This window comes from Mauremys mutica, chromosome 1, assembly GCF_020497125.1.
Source record: "Mauremys mutica isolate MM-2020 ecotype Southern chromosome 1, ASM2049712v1, whole genome shotgun sequence".
NCBI lineage: Eukaryota > Metazoa > Chordata > Testudines > Geoemydidae > Mauremys > Mauremys mutica.
Genome location: NC_059072.1, coordinates 126560795 through 126585999, shown reverse-complemented (window position 1 = coordinate 126585999; position 25205 = coordinate 126560795). Strand labels below are relative to the sequence as shown.

The following is a 25205-nucleotide window of genomic DNA, read 5'->3' as shown; positions in this document are numbered from 1 at the left end:
GGTTGGGAGGGCTCGCAGGGGGGCTGTGCACCCTCCAGGGGAGTTCAGGGGGAGGGGAGGGGGGAACCTGGTCTGGGGAGCAGCCCCTGGGAACGGCTGGCCCCTGGGGTCTATAAAGGCTTGATTTGCCCCTCAATGAACCGATGTGCAAAGTGGAAGTTTCGCCTAGGTGGCAAAATATCCTTGCACCGGCCCTGCCCCAGGGGGTGCGTGCACCCCAGGTTAAGAACCACTGCACTAAACTGATAAGATCTGCATTTTAATTTAATTTTAAATGAAGCTTCTTAAACATTTTAAAAAACTTGTTTACTTTACATACAACGATTTAGACTTATAGAGAAAGAGACCTTCTAAAAACGTTAAAATGTATTACTGGCACGCGAAACCTTAAATTACAGTGAATAAATGAAGACTCGGCACACCACTTCTGAAAGGTTGCCGACCCCTGCTCTATTTATCTAACACAGCTTTGTCAGGGCCATTCCTTAATAATAGCTAATTACCACTTACATACGTTTCTAATATGTCTTTAAAGGTTGAATTTGGGTCATTTAGCCTGCTAGTTGCTTAACCCTTTCTGGCTCAGTGTCACACGTGACAAAAAAGACCAGATTAAGTTTCCAGCTATGTATGGGACAGCAACAGGCTGGTCTGAACCTCTTGACTGCATAAATAAACCTTAGAAATATGAAGATAAACTGCCAGGACTTGTTTCCCCATAAAGATTTTTAAAGTATCTAATGCTGCCACCTAAATCCATAAGTGGCTGACATTCAAGCCTTTATGAAACCGGATAAAAGAAAAGAAAGGAAATCCTTGATAAAAATTTTGGTCAGGAGGATACCCACTGGGGCACACCTGCCTACAAATGCAGAACAAAACAGGGTGTTAATTGTAGAGTATCATCTGGAGTTCACATTTACCAGATCTCTGGAGTGGCCAAAGTCAAGGCTGAAATGAACAAGGAGTTTAGGTTTGTTTGCCTGACATAGGTCAGGAGAGCTTTGGCCCCATGACTTTTCAAGAATTGCAAAGTCCTGCTCATGGTTGTCGTCATGGAGGCAACAGTTCCAGAACTGGTGGACTGATTACAGTAGTAGAGGAAGAATTACATATGATTTATTTGGAAAATAAAGAGGAACTATTAATTCAACACTGACAGTTGGGTAGATCCAGTAGCACTGCTCTGTGCTACCATGCAAAAGCCATAGGTCCAATCCAACCCTGTCCTCGTGCTCCCTCTCCCACCAAGGAATAAAAGCACTGCAGAGCTAGCATTGAGGGATTGTAGTGCGTTGTGTCATTCAGTAATCACCTGGCTGGACAATTGAATAAGGACACTTATGGGGTTCTAAACAGCATTAGACTAAGCAACAACAGCTGAGGTGCAACACATTTCCTGGGGATTAATGACTGCATGGAAGGAGTAGATGGCCCTTGGAGCAGCAGAGGGCCATTTACTCCATGCCGGTCATCAATCCCTGACAAATGCTCTGTGCTAAATTCATTACTGGTATTACAAAGTAAAAATCAAAATTTAGCAAAGGTCTGGATTTTTAATGGGTACATAGGGACTTTTCCTTTGACTTCAGTGGATGCTGGATCAGGCCTTAGACCAATATAAAAATGAGACCTCTCAGAGGAGGCTAGGGTCCTGTTCCAGTGGACAGGAGGCAAAAGGAGGATTGCATAGGTCTTTTCATCATGCCCCAGGGGCTGTGGTGTACACATCTTCCATATCACAGTATTGCCAACCCCAAGAATTTAGAAGTCACAAGTCAGATCTCAAAAATCATGAAATTGGGTTAAAATAATAAATTTGGGGTTTATTTTCCTTCTAGTATCTGAGATCTTAGGGTTCACATTTTCTAGCTATTCTCTGCAGCCATAAAGGCTAGAAACATACGCTTTTTAAAAATGAAAGCTCAGATTCTCTTAGAGTCACATGATTGCAGAAGATGGGGCTATCAGAAAAAACATAAAATATCACATTATTCATGATAAAACTGTGAGTTGGCAATACTGGCTACTAGATTTAGGCCCTAATCCAGCACTAAAGCAAGTGCTTAACTTTAAGCATGTGAGCAGTCCCACTGTGTCTTATGCAGATCGTAGTCCTTTGACTAGTTGGTATCAGTTTAATTTTTCAAAACCAACCACTGTAGATTTAAAGATAAAGGACTTGATTCTGGAAGCTTGTGTGTGCTGAAACCTTATTTGGCTTCCAGGCTTAAGGGAAACAAATCACAGAGGAAACTTTAACGTTTTAGAGCACTTAGGAAGTTCTGTTCTCAATTCCACTTTATTTTGACAGGATTGTTTGCTAATATTAACGTGCACTGGTTTATGCTCACCACTCTGTTCATTTGACTGCCTCAGCTGGTCTGAGAAACATCAGCCTGTCACTAACAGAGCAGCTGCATAGTTTCATGTGGCCAGATGGGGAGATACAGCTAGACTTTTTCTTTCTGTCTGTCTTTGTGCGGGCTTTTTTGTACTACTTAGGCCTTGACATGCACAGAGAGCAAATTAAATTCTCCTTATAATTACTTACTGAATCTGTGTATTAGCAATCAGTCCTCAGACAGACAGATGGCTACTGCTGCTGCACAGCTGTTCTGGAGGTGGCAAGCATGACAGATGAGCGACAGGCAGGTGGGATGGTGCTTTGGATTGCCAATTAAAACTGAAAACAAAAACAAATCAACCAAGTAACTGAAAGTAATAGTATCTATTACCAACTGATAGTATCTGTTACCAACTGATGACCGTTGAGCGGCCCACGAAAAACAAGTTTGGTGGTCTCAGTCCAGTTCCTAGTTGACAAGCATCCACTTCAGCATACATCACTATTATGATTGGCACAAGTGGGCACCATTACAGGCAGTCCCAGTAGAGATGCTAACAAATCAATGGGCATGGAGACAGAACTAACCTCTTACCCCTAGAGATGATTATCTCATAACCCAGGGATGAGTGAGGTAGGGGGTGGCTGTGGGGTAGCCTGCAATGTTACTCCGTTTGCTGTATTTATTCTGTGGCTAAATGGAGGACTTTAAGCTGCATGACTGTGGAAATCACAACCTTCATAAGCACAAAAATTCTCTTTAGATGGCGGGGCAGAGGGAAGACAGGGACATGAAAAAATAAGCAATGCCAAGGAAAGGCAACACTGAAGGAAGTTTGTTCCAAGCACTCTAACATGGTGTCTCTTTTATAGCGGTCTATTTTCCCAGAAGATCCTCCCCATGCTCACAACTGTAGGCATGACCACCTTCTATCCACAACTAAGAACAGCCAAATGGGGCTACTTTCAAAGCTACTCAACACAACTCTGCACTCAGCCACTCTACTCAAATTCCCTCCCCCTTTCAGGGGCTGAATATGCTCCATATTCAGCACTTGTACCACCTGACAGTCCGGGGAACAGAGACCTGAGGGAAATGAACTCATGTCTCTCACTGGTAACAGACAGCAGTAACCCCCAGACCAGATACATTTCATTTACTTAGTTTGTAAGCTCATCGGGGCACAGACCATCATTGTGTTTGTATAGCACCTAGCATAATGAAGCCTTGGCCCACGACCGGGATAACTAGGACAGACAAACAGACAAGACAGACAGTCTAGATAGAATATGCTTTAATTCTTGAGCTGCCATGCCCTTTAAAGACAACCATGACTGCATCATTTTGCTCCAACCCATTATTAAGAGGGTAGAAACAGCATCAGCATCGGATGATGGTAGATGTCAGCACTGAGGAGCCCCAGAACCCAGGGGCAGCAAGATGTATAAAAGCTCCCTCAGATATTGAGAATCTCTCAGTTGGACTGGAAGATCTGGTCCATTAAGAACATTCAATACTTGAACAGTTAAAAAAAAAAGTCTAAACGCAATTAACTACTGTGGACTTACCGGCTTGATTCCCAGCATGGCCCAAGTTTCACACCAATGTTTTAGATCATGATTTTGTCATACAACGTATTTTTCACAATGTTTCTTTAAGATCGGTGGGTGGATAATCCTCCTCTCCCCATGCTAATTTGCCACGGCTTTCCTGAGAGAGATGGATTCCATGATTTTTGTGTCTTTTTGTCTTCCTGTCTATCAAAGTTTCCAGTGACTTCTGATATTTTGATATGTTTGCATGCGAGTAGGTTGCTGAGTCAAGCAGCAAGTGAACAGTTAGGGCTTGATCTTGCAAGTGACAGTATATAGGCGGGCATCTGTTTCCACACAGAGCTGCACTGACTTCAGAAGGTGCAGAATTGAGGCCTTAAACTCTGTTGAGTGTCTTAAGAGAGCATGTGATAGGACTGCACAGGACCATATAACACAACAAGGGATCAATGACACTGAAGGCACAAAAGACTAAACTCACAAAGAAAGCCCCAAGTGCTAGACCTCCAGACAGTTAGGTAAGGAGAAAAGAGGTGGCGGTGAGGCAAACTGTAAAAGTTTAAAGGTGTCCTGAAGGCAGAATTAACAAATTCCATTGCTTTCAGCAGTATGCACTAAATAACTCCATTACTCAGGCCAATAGGAATATTCAGGGTTTGCCCACACAAGGAAGCTGTACAGTATAACTTAAGATGTGAATGATTTTTAATTGATTTAGATAAACCAATGCAAACCACTCCTGGGGCTCTTATTCCTGTTTACCTTACATTGATTGGGAAGAGGTTTAAGCCAGGGGTTCTCAAACTTCATTGCACCACGAGCGCCTTCTGACAACAAAAATTACTACATGACCCAAGAAGGGGAGGACTGAAGTCTGAGCCCACCTGAGCCCTGTTGCCCGGAATGGGAGGCCAAAGCCAAAGCCCAAGCCCTGCAGCCGCAGGAGGTGGAGGGGGCGGGACAGAGTTGAACCCCAAGGGCTTCGGCCCCAGGCAGGGAGCCTGTAACCTGAACTCCACTGCCTAGGGATGAAGCCCTCAGGCTTTGGCCCCAGACCCCAGCAAGTCTAAACCAGTCCTGGTGACCCCATTAAAACAGGGTCACAACCCACTCTGGGGTCCCAATCCACAGTTTGAGAATCGCTGGTTTAAGCTAAACCAAAATCAACCACTCAAATGAAAATAAGAATATCTACACAGCAAGTTTTCACCTGTTTGTCTAAATTAGTTTAACAACGGATTTACATTAAACTGGTGCAAGTTCTGATTCCGGAGGGACCTAACAATTTTTCAATTTCGCAATGGGAAATTTCAAAAAGAAATTAAACAAATTTTGTTTAATTTTGAATTGCATCTTTGTTTCATTTCTGTTTTTAAAAACTGACTACACCAAAATTATTGGAATTGAATCAAAATGAACATTATAGATTGAATTGAAATGACAATGTTTGTTTTAACATTTCCATGAAAAAAATAAAATGAACAAAAATTTTTGAATGAAACATTTTCATTCAAAATCTTCACAGGAAAAAAAAAAAGAGAGGTTTATCAACCAGTTCTAATAGGTCAAAAAAGAAACATTGCCCAAATCAGCTCCAAGACTATTACAAACACTTTGTATGATATTTACCAAATTCACAGTCATAAGATTTTTTTAAATCATAAATTTCATTATTTCAGATATTTAAATCTGAAATTTCAGTGTCATAATTGTAAGGGTCCTGACCCAAAAGGGCATTGTGGGGGGGGTCTCAAGGTTATTGTAGGAGGGTCGCTGTATTACCACCCTTACTTCTGTACTGCTGCAGTGCTGCATTCAGAACTGGGCAGCTCGAGAGTGGCAGCTGATGGCCAGGAGCCCAGCTCTGAAGGCAGAGCCACCACCGCCAGCAGCGCAGAAGTAAGGCATGGTATGGTATGCTATTGCCACCCTTACTTCTACGCTGCTGCTGGCAGGTCACTGCTTTAAGGGGTCAGCACCTGGCCAGCAGCTGTCGCTCTCCTGTGAAACGCTGGTCTCCCCAGTGAAATCTCATTGTCCATGACACGTTTTTCACGACCGTGAATTTGGTAGGGCACTAGTGATATTCAAAACAGAGCCCAATACTAAAACGAAGGGGAAAACGGTCAAAATTAGATTACATTAAAAGTTGGACATGCTGCTCAGATGATCTTTGGAATTACTGAAGAATTCTTCTTGGGGGAAAAAAAGAAGGTAGAGTCAGGTAAGCACGTAAGAAATTTTGTAAGAGGGAAGGAATACAGTGAAACACTAACAATAATTATATGAAATTAACTACAGACTTAACAAAACCAAAGGTGGCACTCATCCTCAAGTTCTGATAATCAAAAAGATTAATTATATCCTCAGTGTTTTCTTTAACAGAAGATACAAAATTATTCTTTTCCAAGTAGCTGAAAAAGAGCTATGAAGGTACTGCAAATAGAGAGCCAAATTCGGAGCTGGTATAAATGGGAGCAAGTCCACTGACTTTAAATTAGCCAACGATACACCCTCAGCATATTTTGCACTGAGTTTCTGGGGAAAATGCTTTTGTGAGCAAGAAGAACAAGAATGCAGTTCTGCACAGATGAAAGGGGTAAATTAAATCCTGATGGCAGGAATTAGACAGAACTGCCATCCCAACAAAAGTGTATCCATATCTTTGGAATCACCTTCAATCATCAATGAAAGCTAATGAAAAAGTGAAGATCCAGTGAACAAGATATCTATAAGCAATATAATATAGTATCCAGTTACAGAACACAACCTTGGGGATCTGGTCTTAAATACATATGAAATTGAAGTTCTGGGGCTAAAAACTAAAAGCTCTGAATAATAAATTAGTATGTGAGCATGTAGCAGGTTGGTCACCCCGCTCCGGCCCAAAGGGGTTAAAACAACCCTGGAGAGGACTGCAGGGGGGAAAAGAGAGGCTGATTGGGGAAGCAGCCACAGGTGAGGCCACGCCCTGATCAGGCCAGGCTGGCCCTATAAGAGGGCTGAGGGCCAGAGACAGACACTCTCTCTAGCTTCTCAGAGAGAGCAGGACCTGGCTGCCTGGGAAGCTGAGGAGGGCACCTAGGGCAGAGCAGTGTTGGAGAAGGGCAGAGGGAGCTGGGGAGCTCTAGCCTAGCAAAGCCCCAGGCTGCAGGCCGAGTTAAGGGCCCACAAAGGGTGCTGCGGCTGCAGAGAGGCAGCCCAGAGATAGGCAGAGGCAGCTGGTCCAACCCCCCTTGCCGATGATGAGTGGTTTACAGACTGCAGTCTGCCCCAGGGAGCGGGGGCAAGACAATGACTGACAGTAGCCACTGAGGCAAGGTGGGGATAGAGGGTGGGGGTCCCCTGGATGGTGAGACCCAGAGTGAGGGGGTACTGCAGTGGACAGAACTCTTGGGAAAAGGGCACTGGGGTCTGGGAAGGACACGGGACCAGTGGCAGGCGAGACATCAGCCGGCAGAGGGCGCTCCGGCCTGGAAAAGAGCTAATTCCTGGACAACCAGCAGGAGGCGCCGCACTGGTGACTCATCGCCCCACCACAAGGCAATATCAATAGAGAAAGGGAATTTAATGTGAAGGCCCCTAATGGAGCAGGTCAAATCTATCTTGGTGGATAACATCAGTTAGCATTTGCTTGTACATCCAATGAGCAGTTTGCCTAGTAGTGGTGGTGTTTGTCTCTGGTATGTGTAATAGATATAAAACTATCTGGGTAATATTGCTTATAAAAAGAGGGCCAAGTCCAAGTTTTAACAATGCCAAAGTTATCCACATTGGACCATAAGTTATTCCACTTGTGTAAGGAAATGGAATTTGGTGAAACAGAAGTGAGATCATGAACCATGGCCAGGTTTGGCAATGCTTATCTTCAGTGAGTAAAAATCGAGACAGGAAAAGAACCAAAATCACACATGCGACGGCACAGCTGAGTGTGAGCTTATCTTCAAACAGTATTGTTAACCTTTACAAATGTTATCACTATATCAATGCTGAATTGCACTCAGCTAGAGAACACTACTAATATCTGGCAGTACTTTCATAGCAACTCTGGAATGTGGCCAATTCTTAACATGCAAAGGCAATTAGAAAAATAACCCTAAAACCTGTTAATAGACTGCATAATTATTTATCCTGAGTAAGAATCAACTCTTACCCTTTACTCATATGTATTTAGATTTCAATTATATTATTATTTCTTATTTGTGTTATGGTAGTGCCTAGGAGCCTCAGTCAAGGACCAGGACCCCATCAAAAACAAAAAGATGTCTATACCCACACTAAAACAAAAGCATCTCTTCGTATGCTGCAGGTATATAACTTAATAATAAAACAAAATTAACACCCAAATATAACTAAAGCATAGCAGTAATGTTGTTGCAAACTAGACAACCCAAAAGCTCAAATTAACCCTTTCCTACCTTCCGATTTCCCCCCATTTTCAAATGTTTGTGGGGGAAATGGCTTAATAGCATGCCCCAGAGGTCCTCAAGTCATCAGATTACAGTTATTTCAGAACAAGGTGGCAAAGAATTCTGAAGTTTTGAGGCCCTCACAAAAAACACCTAGCCACAAGGGTGCTGGAACTAAGGGTGCTGGGGGTGCAGCAGCACCGCCTGGCTTGAAGTGGTTTTCATCATATAGGGTTTATAGTTTTGTTCAATGGCTTTCAGCACCTCCACTATAAAAATTGTTCCAATGCCACTGCCTAGCCAACAGTCCCTTCTTGTATACAGCAGTAAGGTTTCCAAGGAGGACAGACCAGTGGTTAGGACACTAGCCTCCTACTTGGAAGACCTGGGTCCAAGTCTCTGCTCTGCTACAAGCTTCCTGTGTGACCTTTGGCAAGTCACCTAGCCACTCTGTGCCTCACTTCCCTATCTGTAAAATGGGAATAACAATGCTTTATCAGGGGTGTTGTGAGGATAAATACATTACAGATTGTGAGACCTTCATATACTATGGAAATGGGAGCCATATTAGATATAGCTTGAGTTTCTGATTATGTTAGTATGAAAGAAGCAGTCTGTCAGGAAGGTAGGTCTTAAGACACTTGGGGCTTTATATGGTCAAAACTGAAACGTGAAATATCAACTGGAAACTCCCAATGCACATAACCAGATTAATACCTCCTATATGTAAAACAAAGGGGTCTTTGGCATAGAAATCATCATCCCTGGTATTATTATTTGTTACTATTCAATTCCCATGCAAACCAAATGCAGCATTTTCACCATTCACTCTTCATCATCCTTTGAAGGTGACTCACAAATGGCTGTAAAAAACCATGTTTGCATCTTATAATATATAAAAAAAAATCTGAAAGATGGGTTATTTATTTAACTAATTAAGCTATTATAGTTTGTTCTTTCTGCCTATTTTTTTAACCATCAAAATATCAGGAATGTCAGCTCTTATCTTGGTTTTCCCGGAGAATCAATTGGATGAATTCTGGTAGCTCTCATGCCTTAACTAAAAGGCGGGGTTGTGAATCTTTAACAAAGATGCCTTCTCCAAAATGTTAATTAGTCTTTGAATTAAATAAATCGACAGATGCAAAATACTAGCAAGCCAAAAAAAACAAAAAAAACCCAAAACAACAGCAGGGTTAAAACTGATGACAGTTGCAGCAAAGATAAGGCCAGAATAATTTTTGGCACCATTCTGAGCAGATAAGCAACTCCACTGACATTAGTAGGGTCACATGGAGTACAAGGTGGCATAGAATTTGGCCAACAGTATGAAAAACAGAAAGCTTAGCAAAAGCACTGTTTAAAAAGGCTGACAACTCATGAGTCTTGCTTACACTGTAGCTCCCGCTGGCTAACATAGTTATAGAATCTTACATCCTAGACAGGACCTGCATTTCACATGTAAAAAAACAAACAGAAAAAAAGAAAACTAATTTTTTCAGGTCTTCACTGTACATCACAAGAAAAAAGAATAGTGGGACACAAGCCCATTTAATTTCCTTTGTGGGTCACCTTTAAAGTCTAAAAATTGCAGCAAATATTGATTATACAAATCTGTTCCCCATTTTTACTTAATTTGACTTTCTTCCTGGGAAAATCTGACCTGAAATGAGCAGATTTGGTGGATTAAAGAGAACTGCTGAGTCCTCTGGTAAAATATGAGATGTGTTCACAAAACACACATCATTAAATCTGACAATAGAGAGAACAGCCAAGGAGCCATGAGAGCATAGTAAATCAGATGCTGCAGCAGTCAGCCAGCAAGCAAGCACACTGGAGACATGCATTTTGAATGCAGTGAAAAGGCCAACTTACTTCTTCCCGAATAAGAAATCCTCTCCCTTGAGTTAGGCACTCTTATCTCCAGAATCCAGTATCCCTAGCTAACAAGAAGAATGCTATTTCCCCAAGAATGTATTAGCCAGACTGGCTCTTCAAAGTAAATGGATGGAGCACACCCTCGATGTTTGGACAGAAAAGATTTCTGATGGATGAGTCATTGAAATTAACACCAGAGCTCTGCTCCCTCCCACTCCCCGTTTTTTCTTTCACATATTCTCAGCATCTAGAAATGGGCAATTTTGAAGACATACCTATAAATACTGTCTTAAAATAAATCCCCACTTGCATGTTTTGTACTTCTTTGCAGCAAGTCAGTTTCACAAAAAGTGTGTTGGATCCAATGGGATTTTTCCATTTTTGACCCTTCATTTCAATGGGAGCAGGATGACATCCAAGCAACGGAACAGGGGATGATTATTCAGTTTGGTACTCATGTCACAAAATGAGCACGAATTTCATAATACTCATTATTACCAAAAATTGCTTCTGTTGTGTTGCTATCATTCATAGAATACTGTACACTCCTCCACTTTGTTTGTTTTTGTGGCAGAGGAGATTGAATTGAATGTAGAAGAAAGCAAAACAGAGCAATAATGTATCAATTAAATTAACTTGTCATGTTTTCACCTAGACCTTCAGCTTTTGTTTTCCAATCATTTATTTCTTTTTTGTAATTTTTCAAGCAAAATTGAAATGGAAAAGACCCATCTCCGGAATTAGCAATGAAGATCCACAACCAAACCAAAACAAGAAAAAAAAATGTAGGGTGACAAGGTTACTGGGAACTCTTGATTCAGTTAATTGGAAGGATTAGAGTTGGGTCTGCTACGTGATTGCCCAAAGATGCTAAATTTGGGTTTTGCCCTCTATCTGGCAGTAGGACTTAATTGGGCTGATTCATTGCTACATTACTTCAGTTTTACACCATTTTAGTGGAACTACATTGGTGTTAAACAGAAGAAATGTAGTGATGAATCAAGCCCACTGACGGTTCACTCTACATATTACTGCAGTCATTATACGATCCATGGGCCGCAGACAGCAGCTGTATTTGATCATCCAAAAGAAAGCCAAACAAATACACCTCTACTCTGATATAACACTGTCCTCGGGAGCCAAAAATCTTACCGCGTTATAGGTGAAACCGCATTATATCGAACTTGCTTTGATCCGCCGGAGCGCACAGCCCCAGCCCCCCAGAGCATTGCTTTACCGTGTTATATCTCAATTCGTATTATATCAGGTCGCGTTATATCGGGGTAGAGGTGTAATATTATTATTTCTTATTTGATTAACAGTATCATTACATTTCCCAATGAGGGATCCAGGCCTAACTGTACTAGCTGTTGTACAAAAATAGATTAAAGACTGACCCTGCCTTACAGAGCTATAATCTAAATAGCAGCTAAGCGTGCATTAAACAAATTAGCATTCTCTGTCTCTTACTGACCGTCTTCTAAGGTACCAACATGATTACAGGTATCTTAATGAGATCAATATCTAAAGCTAGCAATCCAAGCTGGTTTCTAGGAGGTTATAAAATGCAATGTATGTTGTACCTTTCCTTCCCAGAGCCTAGGGTCATTGCCCCAACTGCCAGGGACTTAAAACTTGTCTTCACCAAACAAGAGGTCTGTAGCTTGAAAGCTTGTAACTTCCACCAACAGAAGTTGGTCCAATAAAATATATTACCTCACCCCCTCTGTCTCTCTTTTCGTCTTCACTAGACTTTTGTACCTTGTATTAACTGACTGCCAATTAACTCAGTGTAGTTATTACTGGAGCTAGTCAGAAAATTTTTCATCAAAATAGTTTTTTGACAAAAAGTGCTGTTTTCATCTAAGCCAAAACATTTCAAGACTTCTCAATTTTGACAAAAGTTTATTCAGAAAAAAACAAAACAAAGGATTTCCATAATGTCAAAATGGAACGGTTTTATTTTTTGTTTCAAAACAACTTTTCAAAATGAAATTCATTGGTTTGTATATTTTTTTTGGTTTTAAGTTTAAAATAGTTGAAATCGGAATGAAATGTTTCAACTGACCAAAAGCTAATTGATTTCGGAATAGCTTTTTGCAGGAAATTTTAACTCCTCCGCCCCCACCCCCGTTTCAGAATGGAAATTTTTTTGGAGTCACAGAATTACCTGTGAAATGAAAAATCTGGTTCCCAACCAGCTCTAGGTCATATGTTTGTAAATACTAGTGTGGACACTATCCACATGTTTCCTCTAAGCTAAAAATAATAATTTTTAACCCCGAGGATTAGCATAGGATAAAGGTCAAAACTGGATCAAACGGGTGAGCAGTGTCCAGATTAGCCTTTACAAACTTGTTAAATAAATAAATCTGAAGCACAAAAATCTATTGAAGACAATCCCTAACAAAACACGCAAGGCTGACCTGGCATCATAATTCACATGGTGTTATCATTTATATTGCTTCGCCATCGCACCTCCATAAAGTTGACAACAGATAAGCATAGCCAAAAAGGACAAAACCTTACTAAAGTCATCTACAATGCTGGAATGGAAAGAAGTGAATTACTAGGAAATAAAACACAGATCATCAGCAGCAACCAGTGCTTGTGGCATCAACACCAGCACCAAGTAGTAGAACAGGGGTTCTCAGACTTTTGTACTGGTGACCCCTTTCACACAGCAAGCTCTGAGTGCGACCCCCCTTATCCATTAAAAACACTTGTTTATATATTTAACACCATTATAAATGCTGGAGGCAAACCAGGGTTTGGGATGGAGGGTGACAGCTCACGACCCCCCCATGTAATAACCTCGCAACCGCCTGAGGGGTCCCGACCCCCAGTTGCAGAACCCCTGGTGTAGAATTTCCAACATAAGCAACCAAAAAAAAGAGCACACAGTTCTGCTTAAGATCCCAGAACAAAACAATATAAAACTGAATAATGCATGTAGATATTCTAAACACAAAGGTAGTACTCTACAGAGTGAGAATCTAATACTGCACAGCATATATTCAGATTACCCCAACTCCAGTGCTTTCTCAGCACCCATACAACACAGCACTTGTGTCCCCCAGTCCATTAAAATCTTTCTTAGCAGCTTCGGAATTAAACTACACGCATCTCCAGCATCATTAGCAATGCAGAGCCAAATCAACAATTCAGAGAGGCTGCACACCAACACCCTCAGGACTATAAATGGATTCTTGTTCATAAGCAAGGGAAATAACTGAAAAATTAAACTGACTGCTGTTCTAAAGTCTCTCTGAGGAACCTGTCACTACTATGCCTAAGGCTTTTTACTATATTTTCAAAGAAGAAAAATATAGGCTTTGTTACAGAATCAAGAAAACACAGGGCTGCTTGTTAAAGCTCAACCAAGCAATTGTCTCTTTCTTAAAAAGTTGTCCTAGACTTTTTAAAGCATGACAATTGCCCAGTCACATCATGCTTTCACCTTGCTTTCAGAACAGCATACAGTATCTCCTGACATGTCATCATTTTCTCCAAAATACACTAATTCCATTGTATTTCCTGTTCTTCACTCTGCCAGGTTAACAACATTCACTGCATTACTGCCCTATTCATAGAGGCAGACAGGAGAATGTCCAAAACACAGCTTGGCAGATATGATGTAGTTAAACATCAAGCCTAAACTAAAGGTGTGTCAGACTAGATGATCATGATGGCCCCTTCTGACCTTAAAGTCTGTGAATCATTTACTTACATGTGGGCATGTGATTTTGGTGTCCAGGAACAAGGTAACAATAGTTAGAGCTAGTGGCAGCACCCCACATACAATAGCTAGCTCTTACATGGTGCTTGTCATCAGTAGATTTTAAAGATGTTTATACAGGAGGTCAGTATCATTATCCCCATTTCACAAATGGAATAACTGAGGCACAGAGAGGTGACGTGACTTGCCCAAGGTCACCCAGCAAGCCAGTGTCAGAGCCAGAATAGAACCGAGGTCTCTTGAGTCTCAGCCCACTAAGCCACACTGCTTAAAAATACACATACATACCAAAGATACACCCTGCACATACTAAACTCTACAAGTGAACCTTGGTTCTCCCAATGCACGACACCCCTATAGTTCCAATGTAGGATTTTTTTGTGGAACACTGGCTGCCAGCTCTATGGTGGTTTTATATGGACAAATGTCCACACACACCCCCAACACACACACACAACAAAAAAACCCTAAACTACAACCATATTAGCTCATAGCTCCTTGCTATCTAAGTGTGAATTTGCATAGACAATCCAGGATGGAAGGCTGTATTAGCACACTAGATCAAGCAGCCCCCTTCTGTCTGCGCACTGCTGAGCAGTGAAAACGAGTATTAACCCCAGTCTCAGCTTACCAGATTTAAAACGTGTCATTTCCTTTTGGTGTCCTATGGGCCAAATCCTTCCCTGGTAAGTGCAGTGAGGTACAGCAGGATCTCTACTAGATGTGTCCACTGCTCTGGGGATCCTGAAAGACTGGGCAGAATACTCCAGACATGCAATGGGGTGAATTTCACCACTGTTATGGAAAGGAACAGTGTGTGTCCCATTCAGCATATACTGGTGATGGCAGCATCCACACTAGCTGGCTGGGGCCCAGAAATGTCCCTCTGGAGTTGCTAGTGAATGAATCAGGAGAGTAGCAGATGCCCTCCTCATTCTTCCCGCCAACTGCACCAGCACAGCATAGGCAACCTCTAGCCACAAAGCATGTTCTGCACTAATTTCGATTTTATAAAATTCCACTGAAGTCAATAGGCTTGTATAGGGTGCTAGGCAGCACAGAATTTGGTCAAGAGCATGCAAATGCAAAATGCTTACAGGGTTCTTCTATTGTCCTTTAAAAAGGACATGCTAATACTGACTAATGAAAACAAATCTCAATGGAATCACATTCTCTCTCTATAATAAAAGCATATCTGTAATGCAAAACTGAAGACTAACAAGTGTGGAGTGATGAGAAGAAGGCCTGGGCTCAAGCATCTCTGTTTCCACACCTGAAACTGTGACTCTAAATAAGAAAATCATAATCCAGACAGTAGCCTCCAGTGACTGGATACAGAATGCGCCATACACCTTGCAGTCCAGGCTCAACAAGGCAATTATCAGTAACGTTAGCAGACCTATATAATTGTTCATGATTTCATAGATTCATATATTTTAAGGACATTATGATCTTCTAGTCAGACCTTCTGCATAACTCAGGCCATGGAACCTTCCAAATCCCTCACAAGAATATGCAGCAAAGGGAGAGCAGTGTGCATACTAGTGATTTTCGTCTTATCACTGTAAAATTTGATACTCCTTTAACTAGATAAACTATTAAAAAAACAACCCAAAACAATCAAGCTAGACCACAGTAGGGGAATACTTACGCTTAAGCATTCACCAGCCAGTCACTGGGATGAGAGAGTTACGAAAATGTGTGTGAGAATAAGCATCTCATCATAACCTAAGCAGACAGATGAAAGGTACACCCTGTCTGCTTAGATTCTTTAGAATTTCAAATGTTCATGGGAAATGAGATCTGTTTTTGTAGAAGAGCAGCATTGGTGTGCAATTTATTCAGATGTTATAATATGGCCTCTCTCTAAATTGGATGATTTCCCCTTCCATTCCTAAAGACCAGTATATGTTTTCCTCAGCTAAGAGCCCTGAGATCCAGAATAAATAATCAGCAAAGAAGGAATCCACTCTACATGCATTGTCTGTTTAATTATATAAGGGGAAAGTATCAGATACTAATGCAAACAGAATGTTACAAAAGGGACAGGGGAAGGAGTAATTATGGCATGGAAAGAGACAAACACTTAGCTCTTTACATTATTAAAGTGCTGTGCAAATATTCACTGATTAATCCTAAAGCACTCCTGAGGGGTAGGAAAATTGCATGCAGTGTTCTATCCATGCTGGCCCCAGGATATAAAAGAGACAAGGTGAGTGACATAATATCTTTTATTGGACCAACTGAAGGGCCAGATTCAGATATCTTAAGGGCCAGATTCTGATATTCTTACTCATATTGAATAGTATATTACTTCTCAGTTGACTGCACTGAAGTCCAAGAGATCCCTTGTGAAGTAAAGTGCTACCCAACGTGACTAAGGGTATCAGAATCTCATGTCCCATAGTAAATCCATTAGAGAGATGGGATTAGAACTCATGAGTACCAGAAATCTTCACAAGACCTAGCAAAATGAGAGCCACTTAACTTCAACATATGAGGGAGAGTAAGTCGTACCAAGGTGATATCAATTCCACATCCCCTAAAGGCTGCTGTTGACTACTCCCAAGAAAGGAAGCTGAATCCACTTGACTCAATAAAAGTAGACAGTAGTCAAGACAGATAACAGCATATTACCAATGCCAAAAAAATTGCCGCTAAAATAGCGTAAGACACAGGAATATACAATTTGCTATATAGACCAATATAAGTCTGGTATCCTGTCTCTGGCTGGGGCTAGTTCTGATGCTTCAAAGAAATTTAAAGAAACCCACAATGCACCCAACAAGTTATGCAATGCTGTACAAAGAATGGAAAATTTTCTTCCTGACCGCATGACAATCATTTTACACGCTGAAATAATACACTCCAATTACCCCAAGCTTGTTATCTTGCATGCATAGCTATACACAATATTAGTGGTCATAAAATTACCCTGGAGCAGAATCAACAAATCCCACAGTAAGGCATGCAAAAAAGAGATACAGCAAAATCTAATATAAAACAAAGTCAAATACAAACAAACACTTAAGAGAATGTCTACCCAGGGTAATTATTTGATAATAATAAAAAAGACAAGTTGTGCAGTGGAAAACTGACTCAGAGTGGGATTATATAAATTAGAGAATTTATTTGAGAAGCATAATGTAAAGCCAATTTTGATCCATACAGACAAAGCTCAAAAAGACTAGATCCAACCTTTGGATTCTTAACTGACATTTTGAAACATCTGGTTCCGTAAAACTCGGGAGGTGTCTGAACAGTCTATTTATATGGGGAACAAATACTTAATAATGGCCTCTTCGATCTAGCATAGACGGTATAATGCGATCCAATGGCTGGAGGTTGAAATTCAGATGGGAAATACAGTGTACATTTTTAACGGTGAAAGTAATGAACCACTGGAACAGTTGCAAAGGTCATGGAGGATTCTCTGTCACTGACAATTTTTAAATCAAGATTGGATGTTCTTCCAAAATATCTGCTCCAGGAATTATTTTGGGAAAGTTCGGTGGCCTGTGTTATACAGGAAATCAGACTAGATGATCATAGTGGGCCCTTCTGGCCTTGGAATCTCTGAATCTATCAAAGTTGCTTCTCAAGTTTCAGCAAGTGTACAAAGATTAATTTATAAAGGAATCAACAAAGGAAAAGGTATCATCCAACAGTATCACTCAGCTCCTTTTGCCATTACTGGCTGGAACTTGAAGGAGTAAAAAGCTCAAGAAACAGTGACTTTCTAGATTTTCTTCAGGTGATAGAATTCTACTTGGGGCAAAGGATATAATAGAATCATTGTGTATCTCAATCCTGACCTGCAATAACCACTCATTATATAGCATCTTCTCCTCCCCTTTCCTCCCCGCACCAAAGAAAACCAAATGGGGACACATGATGAGGCAATATTTGCTATATGGAGTAATGACACCCATTTCAATTGCCAGCTATATAAGCAAACATACATTTGTTGAGACATAGGACCTTAGGAGTTAGATATTTTCTGTATCTATTTGTTCATCCCCTCCATCTCCAACCTTCTGCAAGTGTTGCCCACACTAACCCATCATGACACCCTGTCTCTGATTAGGCCACCTATTGATGTTTGAGTCTGCCACTCCCTCTAAGCTAGTGAATCTGGTCATTTAGCTCAAGCAGTAGAGGCTTATGCTTTTAGATACAGAGTCTCCAGCTCAGTCCCCAAAGATGACCTACCCAGGAGTGTCATTACATTGGATTCTATTATTACCTACAGTATATTTTCCGGAGTTCTATGCCGTTTACTTTTAAATATCCCAAGCAATGAGGTTACCACCACTTCCCTCAGAAGACTATTCCACAGCTGAATAACTACTATGTCTGGAAGCTTTTCTGACATTCAAGTTAAATTTTCTCTTTTAGCCCATTAATCTTAATTATACCCCCCTTATACAATGCTAAATAATGTATCTCTATTTTTAGTATCTATATCCAAAACTGTAAACTGTTAAGTCCCTGCCTCAGCTCAATCACCTTAGTCAATCTATACAGATTCATTTTTTAATCTTTCCTCATAAATCAGTCCCCTCAGTTTCCTAACCAGTGTTATTGATCTTTTTTCAAATGCCTTTGATTTGCTAGTATCTTCAGGTGCTCTGAATTTAATATGGCATCCCAAATGCATCCACTCAAAACCCGTAGAGCCTGTTGTCCCCCTGGTTCATAAAAATGATGTGATGGAAAATTGCATTGGCCTGTTTTGCCACCGTATTGTATTGCAAACTCATGTCTAATTTGTTCTCCGTTATAACCCTTAGGACTCTTTCAGTACTATTATTTCCCAAGGTATTCCCTCACATTAAATATGTGTGTTAATTTTCCTCAAATGTTATTTTTGTGCCTTTATTACTATCCTTAAGTTCACTTCAGGTCTCTCTATGTTGTTTCTCAATGGAAATATCCGCAGACTGAAGTTCTGAACAGGAAAGAGCAAAACGGACCCTTTACAGTGTCACCACCTTGGTTTTTGCATGATGGTGGCAAGATTGCAAAGAAACATTATTCTTATCTAGGAGATACACCACCAAGTTTCCCATAAAAATTTGCTGCTTCATTTGTGTACGCATACAGAGTAAGAGATTTTATGTAGTGATGTATCTCGCTGATCAAAATAAACTTCAAATCATCCTTCAGTCTCTCAGGCAGATTGAGTTTCAGCCTGATCAAGACAAAGGAGTGCATTGTGGCTGTCTCCACTATATGACTGACTGATGAGCAAAGATGGGTCTTCATTTCTACAACCTGTGTGAATCTTCCAGCAATCACAAGGAAATAAATAAATAAACAAACAAACAATACAGCACATATATGTTGCTTTTCATCAGTAGATCTCAAAGTGCTTTGCCACAGAGGTCAGTATCATTACCCCCATTTTTCAGACAGGAAAGGTAACAAAGGTGTAAACACCTTTGAAGTGGAGAAAGATTTTAAACAGAATAAAATTTCCACCTGCCATTGTTTTGAACTATCTTTTAACCAGGACTATATTCATTCTGAGCAAAAATTTTCAGAAAGATTATTCTAGTAAGGAAATCCCAAGATCATTATGTGGCATGTTCTGATTTAGCTGTCAGATTTCATTTAGCATTCAATACTAATCCTACATTTTGGCTTGCCTGGAAACTCTAAATGCAAATATGTTTGCATAATGGTTTAAAGGAACAATGACAGAATCTTACCTTACACCACAATTCCCCCTTTCAACTCCATTCTACCCCCATGCCATACACACAAATTCCAAAAGCACCAGATGGTTTAGAAACAAGCTGGTCCTTATTAATGGTCTGATTCTGTGGAGCACATCAACCAGCCATTCTGCACACACTTCAATACAAAATTTAAACATCCTTTAACAATCATTTGTAGCCTGAATGTTAAATTATGATCTTCAAACTAGTGAATACACAACCAGTTTCCCTTAATAAAAACTAATAATTCTGAATTATAGTTACCCTAATATTACATTTTTCATTTTCAAAGAGAATTAGCTAATTAATCTTCATGCCACAAACAAGTCATAGAAAAAGCAAACACCCCACAGAGGACATACTTCCGGACATGCAGTAAGCAATTTTCATTTCTGTTCGTTGTGCATAGCGTCAATGAGTTCTGATTAATTACTGGATCACAGATGTAGGCAGATAATTACCATTTCTCGTCATTCAGCAAACATTAATGCAACCTTTAAAATAAAGAGCCATTGTGACCAGAACTTTTAAAATAATTCCTGATCTTACTTACATGGGTGTAAACCAGAAGAAACTGGCCTGAAGATAATAATGGTGTTAAATCAGTTTAAAACTGGTTTCAGTGAGATCAAAATAGGACCCACTGGCTTTACTTCTAATGTAACTATGCTAGTTCTCCATACGAAGGGCTAGGTTCTGAACTCACTTACCTTAGTATAAATGTAGAGTAATTTCACAGTAGACCTCATTGTGATTTACAGGGGGAGAAGTGAGATCAGAATCTGTTCCATAATTTCTAAAGCTTTCCCATTATGTAGTGAAAATAACTCAGTTTTGTTCTTCAGAGATGCCACACCTTTTTTTTGTTTTGCTAGTTTAGAGCATCAGTTTGCCTAATAAACCACTAATAAAGCAGTGGTTTTCAACTTGGGGTCCGCAGACCCCTGGGGTCTACAGACTATGTCTAAGATTTCCAAAGGGATCTGCACCTCCATTTGAAACTTTTTAGAGTCCCCAAATGAAAAAAGGTTGAAAACCACTGCTCTAAAGCAAAGAAAACTCAAACTAGGCCAGAACCTTTGTTGGTCTAAATTGACATTGTTTCAGGATCTGGATCAATCTATTTTTTTCCAATTATTATCCTTTACAACATTCCCTCAAATGTATAGTTAAAGCAGGAAAAAGCTATTTTTCTCATTATCTATTTTTTTTTCCAGCGATTAAGCGCTACTTACATTTTCTATTACAATTCCAATATTTTTTCATAAGCGTTTATCATATAGCTATAGAACATTAAATCTGCTGGCTTTCCACATAAAAAATTAAAATACTTTTACTGGCTTTCTTTACAGCTGCTATATTTTACTCCTACAATTCTACCTCCTGTTAAAAAAATCCTCCAGAATACATATTAGTAAAGGGGGGAAATTGATTACAACTGTGGGATCAGATTTTCAAAAAAGCTTAGGGGCAGTTTTTCAAGAGCAAAGCACCCACAAATTGGAGCCAAATTCTGTGCTACACTGAGGAGCTTGGACTGTGGCACTTACGTCCATGTTTAAAAATAAAAAAGAGAAGGCTCGGAACCTAACATGATGAATTCTTTTGAAAATCTGGCCATTTATTTTGGTGCTAAAATGGGAGCAGAGCTTCTTTGAAAATCTGGCCTTGATTGTGGATAAGAAGTTATGGCCAGAATTGTTAAAATATTGTTCTACTTTAAAGTGACTTCCTCTGCAAGTCCACTGGGAACAACTCTTCATTCAATATTCTTTCCAGCCTCTTCCTATAATTAGATTATTAATGAGAGAACAGAAGACTAAGCATCAAGTTATCCATTCAGCAGTGAGTGGTACAAACATGACATCCCAATCAATCCATGTTTCATAATAAGTAAAATATTAATAGATTGCTATGGGAAACTATAAAATAATGTGTATTGTTCAGTTTAGTTCTGGAATTAAATTATAGATATGCTTTTCTTTACCTAAGAGATGTAGTAATGAAAAAGGAGCACTCTCACTAGACCTTCCATGAACTCGGTGGCTATAGTATACTTTATAATAATACATTAATCCCACTATACCTGAAAATCCACACGTATTGACTATGATAGCTGATTTATATTGCACTACTCAAATAATTCCAATGTCAAGAAAAATGGCTAATCAATCAACTGACTTTCCCCCTCTCTCTCTCAATGGATAAAAGGCTTCTTACCTTTCATCTTCTCTCTCACCATTGGTCCTAAATGAAGCATCAACACTTTACTTTTAGACTATTACAGATTGTATCTTTTGATTATTAAACATTGTGCCAGTAAATGCAATCACTGATTGTTTCCTGTAATTTAAAATGAAATGCTTAAAAGCACGCTGGCTGGAAATTATGAACACCATAAAGGCTAAATCATTTCCTTGATGCACTTTTTGCCCTTTCCAAGGCTGTCTGCTATTGGTGATTTCACGATATTAAAACACAGACATTCACCAGACTAATGTGGTCTTGAAGAGTATTAAACAACTCAACCTTCATAAAATTATCAGATTTGTAATAACTTGTCAAAATTAGCAATAACTGCACACACAAACATGGAAATATACAACCCCATCCTGTGAATTCGTGCTCATGCATATAGAACTCACTCATGTGGATAAAGATTACAGGAGTTGACCCACTGAAGATAATTTTATAGTCAAATCCAGTTAGAAGAAGAATGTTATCGGGACAAAACTACTATGTTTTTATGTATCAGCCTCAGTCACATTTTAGATATGTATCTCTGATGTGAAAGGTGACTGCAAATACATTAATTCTATATTCATATGATATGTTAAAACATGTTGGCAAGCAAATATGAGGGCTAAATATCAACCTAGCATTGACAGAAACGTATTGGGTAAGCAACCACTAAAACTATGTTTTACTATACATAATAGAATGCACAGAAATATTAACCAGAAATCTTGCTGAATATCTCTAAGACAATGTTAGTTAATGTATAGAGGTTTTATAAATCTCTCTAATTTAAAACTCCTTACTTAGTATACTTACTATTAAAAAGCCACCAAAATGGGAATGTTAAAATAGATTAAAATGTATATTAAATGGCTAAGTTATAAGGGTTTCACAATGCTATTGCTTTATTTTCTATTGCATAGTTTATTTCAAAAACTTAAATATTGTCAATAAACCCATTAGAGATACCACCACCATCATTAAACCACTAGACTATGTATTAGTTTCTAAGCATAGTTTGGAATAGACTAGGAATTCCCACTACATTTCAGCTACAATGTAGTTTCCACTTGGGGGAAAAAAAGGTGTTTTCTTTTTCTGATTTTCTGGAGAAATACATGATTCAGGAAAAAAAATGATCAAAACTACTTTTTCCCAATACCCCAAATCTCTCTTAATGAACAACAGACCCCTTGTCTAAAGTCCTGCTAACTGTGCTACAATTAGGTGATTTCCAAGTATTTAACAAGTCATCCCTTGAGAAAGGATACATACAGGTGCAATTTATGTATTTGCCTTCAGTGGGTCTCTGGGGTTTGGAAAATCAAACACATCTCCCTAGAGACCATTGTTGACGGCACCAAAACATTTCCTTGTTCAAACTAGATCGTTTTATTTCATTTTATCAAAGTTCCCCTAGCCGAGCGCCTCGTGTCCATATCCTCATGTGAACCTGTTACCAATCAGAAATGTACAGTAACTCCGGATAACCCTACCAAGAGAAATCACAGGACCACTGTAGCTGCTGGGCTTAGGGTGGGGCTGGACGCTGTTGTCACTCAAAGGTGCATGTTGTTGATGAGACCTGCATGTGCAGGGATAAAGCTACAATAAGTTATGCAGCGGCGTCTGCTTTTAATAGCCCTAAATGGGCATCGCTCACCCCGCTGCGGGCCCATTCAGGCAATTCCCATTTCAACTCTCTACCCTCCACTTCACCCCTCAGAATAGCGACAAGTCACACACAGGACAAAATAACAACCTACCAGCAGCGCCTATCCATGCAGAGCGAGCCCCTTCCAGGCATCGCCCCCCTCTGCCTTGCTCCTGATGCCTTTGGCCGAAGCTGTGGTGGGGCGGGGGTCCCCTCTCTCTGGATCCCAGTTGCCTGGGCTCTCCCCGAGCAATGCCCAGGCGGAGGGGAGCTCAGCTCCGCTCCGCTCCCCCGCCACTCGCAGCCACGCGGAGCCTGGCCCCCCACCCAGCCGCGCGGGGAGGCGCTGCGGGAATGTGCCCGCCACAGACCCGAGCGGAGGCGCCCACCCCCCGGCTCCACTCACCGCGTGGCTCGCCAGCCGGGCCGGGGCCCGCGCTGTCCGTGCGGAGGAAGAGGGGCTGCGGGTGGGAGGCGGCGGGAACAGCGCGCCAGTCAGTCCCCCGGAGCCGCCTGCATGGCGGTCACACGCCGCCTGCGCTGTGGCAGATAGTGCATCCTGCTGCCATTTTTCTCCCCCCAGCCCTTGGATTTATTTGGCGGTGGGTTGCGATGGCAGCACCCTCCCCTCTCCCCCCTGCTGCTGCTGCTGCAGCTGCTGCGCGCGCTGGAAGGTGCAGTCACCAGAGGGGAGCAGCTGAGATGTACAACGCGCTGCGCCGGCACTTGGCGCCCTGCCAGGACTTGGGGTAGGGGGTGGCGAGAGCAGACTGGAAAGCAGCATCCGCTTCGCAGACAGTGAGCGAGAGAGAGAGAGAGAGAGAGCGAGCAATAAAAAGCAAAACATCACCCTCAAGAGTTTGGCCAGGACGCCACGAGGAGCGGGAGAAGAATGGTGGGAAGCACGGATCAGCTGCTCCTTTTGCTCTACTGCTTCCCGGCCCAATTTAAAGAAACCTCAGGGTGGCTCGCCAGATTCCCCCTTCCACACCCAACACGGTAACATGCAAAAAGATGCATGTTGGTAGAGGGGTGGTTACTGTTTTTTGGTTATTCATTGATGACCTTGTTTGTTCAGCCTGTAAGTTAGTTTGCAGAACAATTGGAGAGATCAAACATGGTGATTAGACTGCTTTCTGCTCTGCTGAACCGTTGAATTGTTACTGCTGGGGGGAAAATGGTAATACCACAAGGACACTAAGTCGGATATTAAATTCTTAAAGGAAAGGCATGAGTTTAGCCAGAAGCTTGCTGGAGCTAGGAATGCAGGTGAACCAGTCAATCCATGTTCATCACGTAGATTTACCATTTGTCTGGTAGGCTTGGTTCTTTTGCAGAGTTTTGAATGTGTTTTGCAATCAGTTGTTTAGTGGTAATTTCACACATGCAAAAACTATAAGTAATGTACAACACATTGGAGAAACAACTGATGAATGCAAAACTTGTGTTATGAAACTCAAAGTCGTGCAAAACTCACCTACACTTCCCTAGAAATTTAATATCAAGAACAGGATCATAGAGATTTGTTAAGACTTAGTAGTGAGCAATCCTAACCAGATTTAGGGCTATGCATCGTGATTTCACATGATTTTAATGAGAAACCAAGTGATAGTTGATGGTTTTACTTTGAGTTGTTGGATACATCAAACCTCAAATTCAAAAG

At 40.8% G+C, this 25205-nt stretch overlaps 1 protein-coding gene across 5 annotated transcripts in view; it reads right to left on the bottom strand.

The window, feature by feature from the left end:
• Window positions 1–24504, bottom strand: part of PRR5 (proline rich 5) — a 144955-nt gene extending 120451 nt beyond the window's left edge. Inside the window, exons 1-2 of one of the 5 annotated variants that reach the window (XM_044994977.1) lie at window positions 23949–24179; window positions 2555–2686 (exon numbers count right to left, since the gene is read on the bottom strand). The gene's annotated coding sequence lies outside the window, so the exon portion shown is untranslated. Of the gene's footprint in view, window positions 1–2554; window positions 2687–23948; window positions 24180–24392 lie in introns of those variants that run through there. The other 4 variants (XM_044994941.1, XM_044994968.1, XM_044994959.1 and 1 more) reach the window with 4 other exon arrangements.
• Between the last annotated feature and the right edge of the window lie 701 nt (window positions 24505–25205).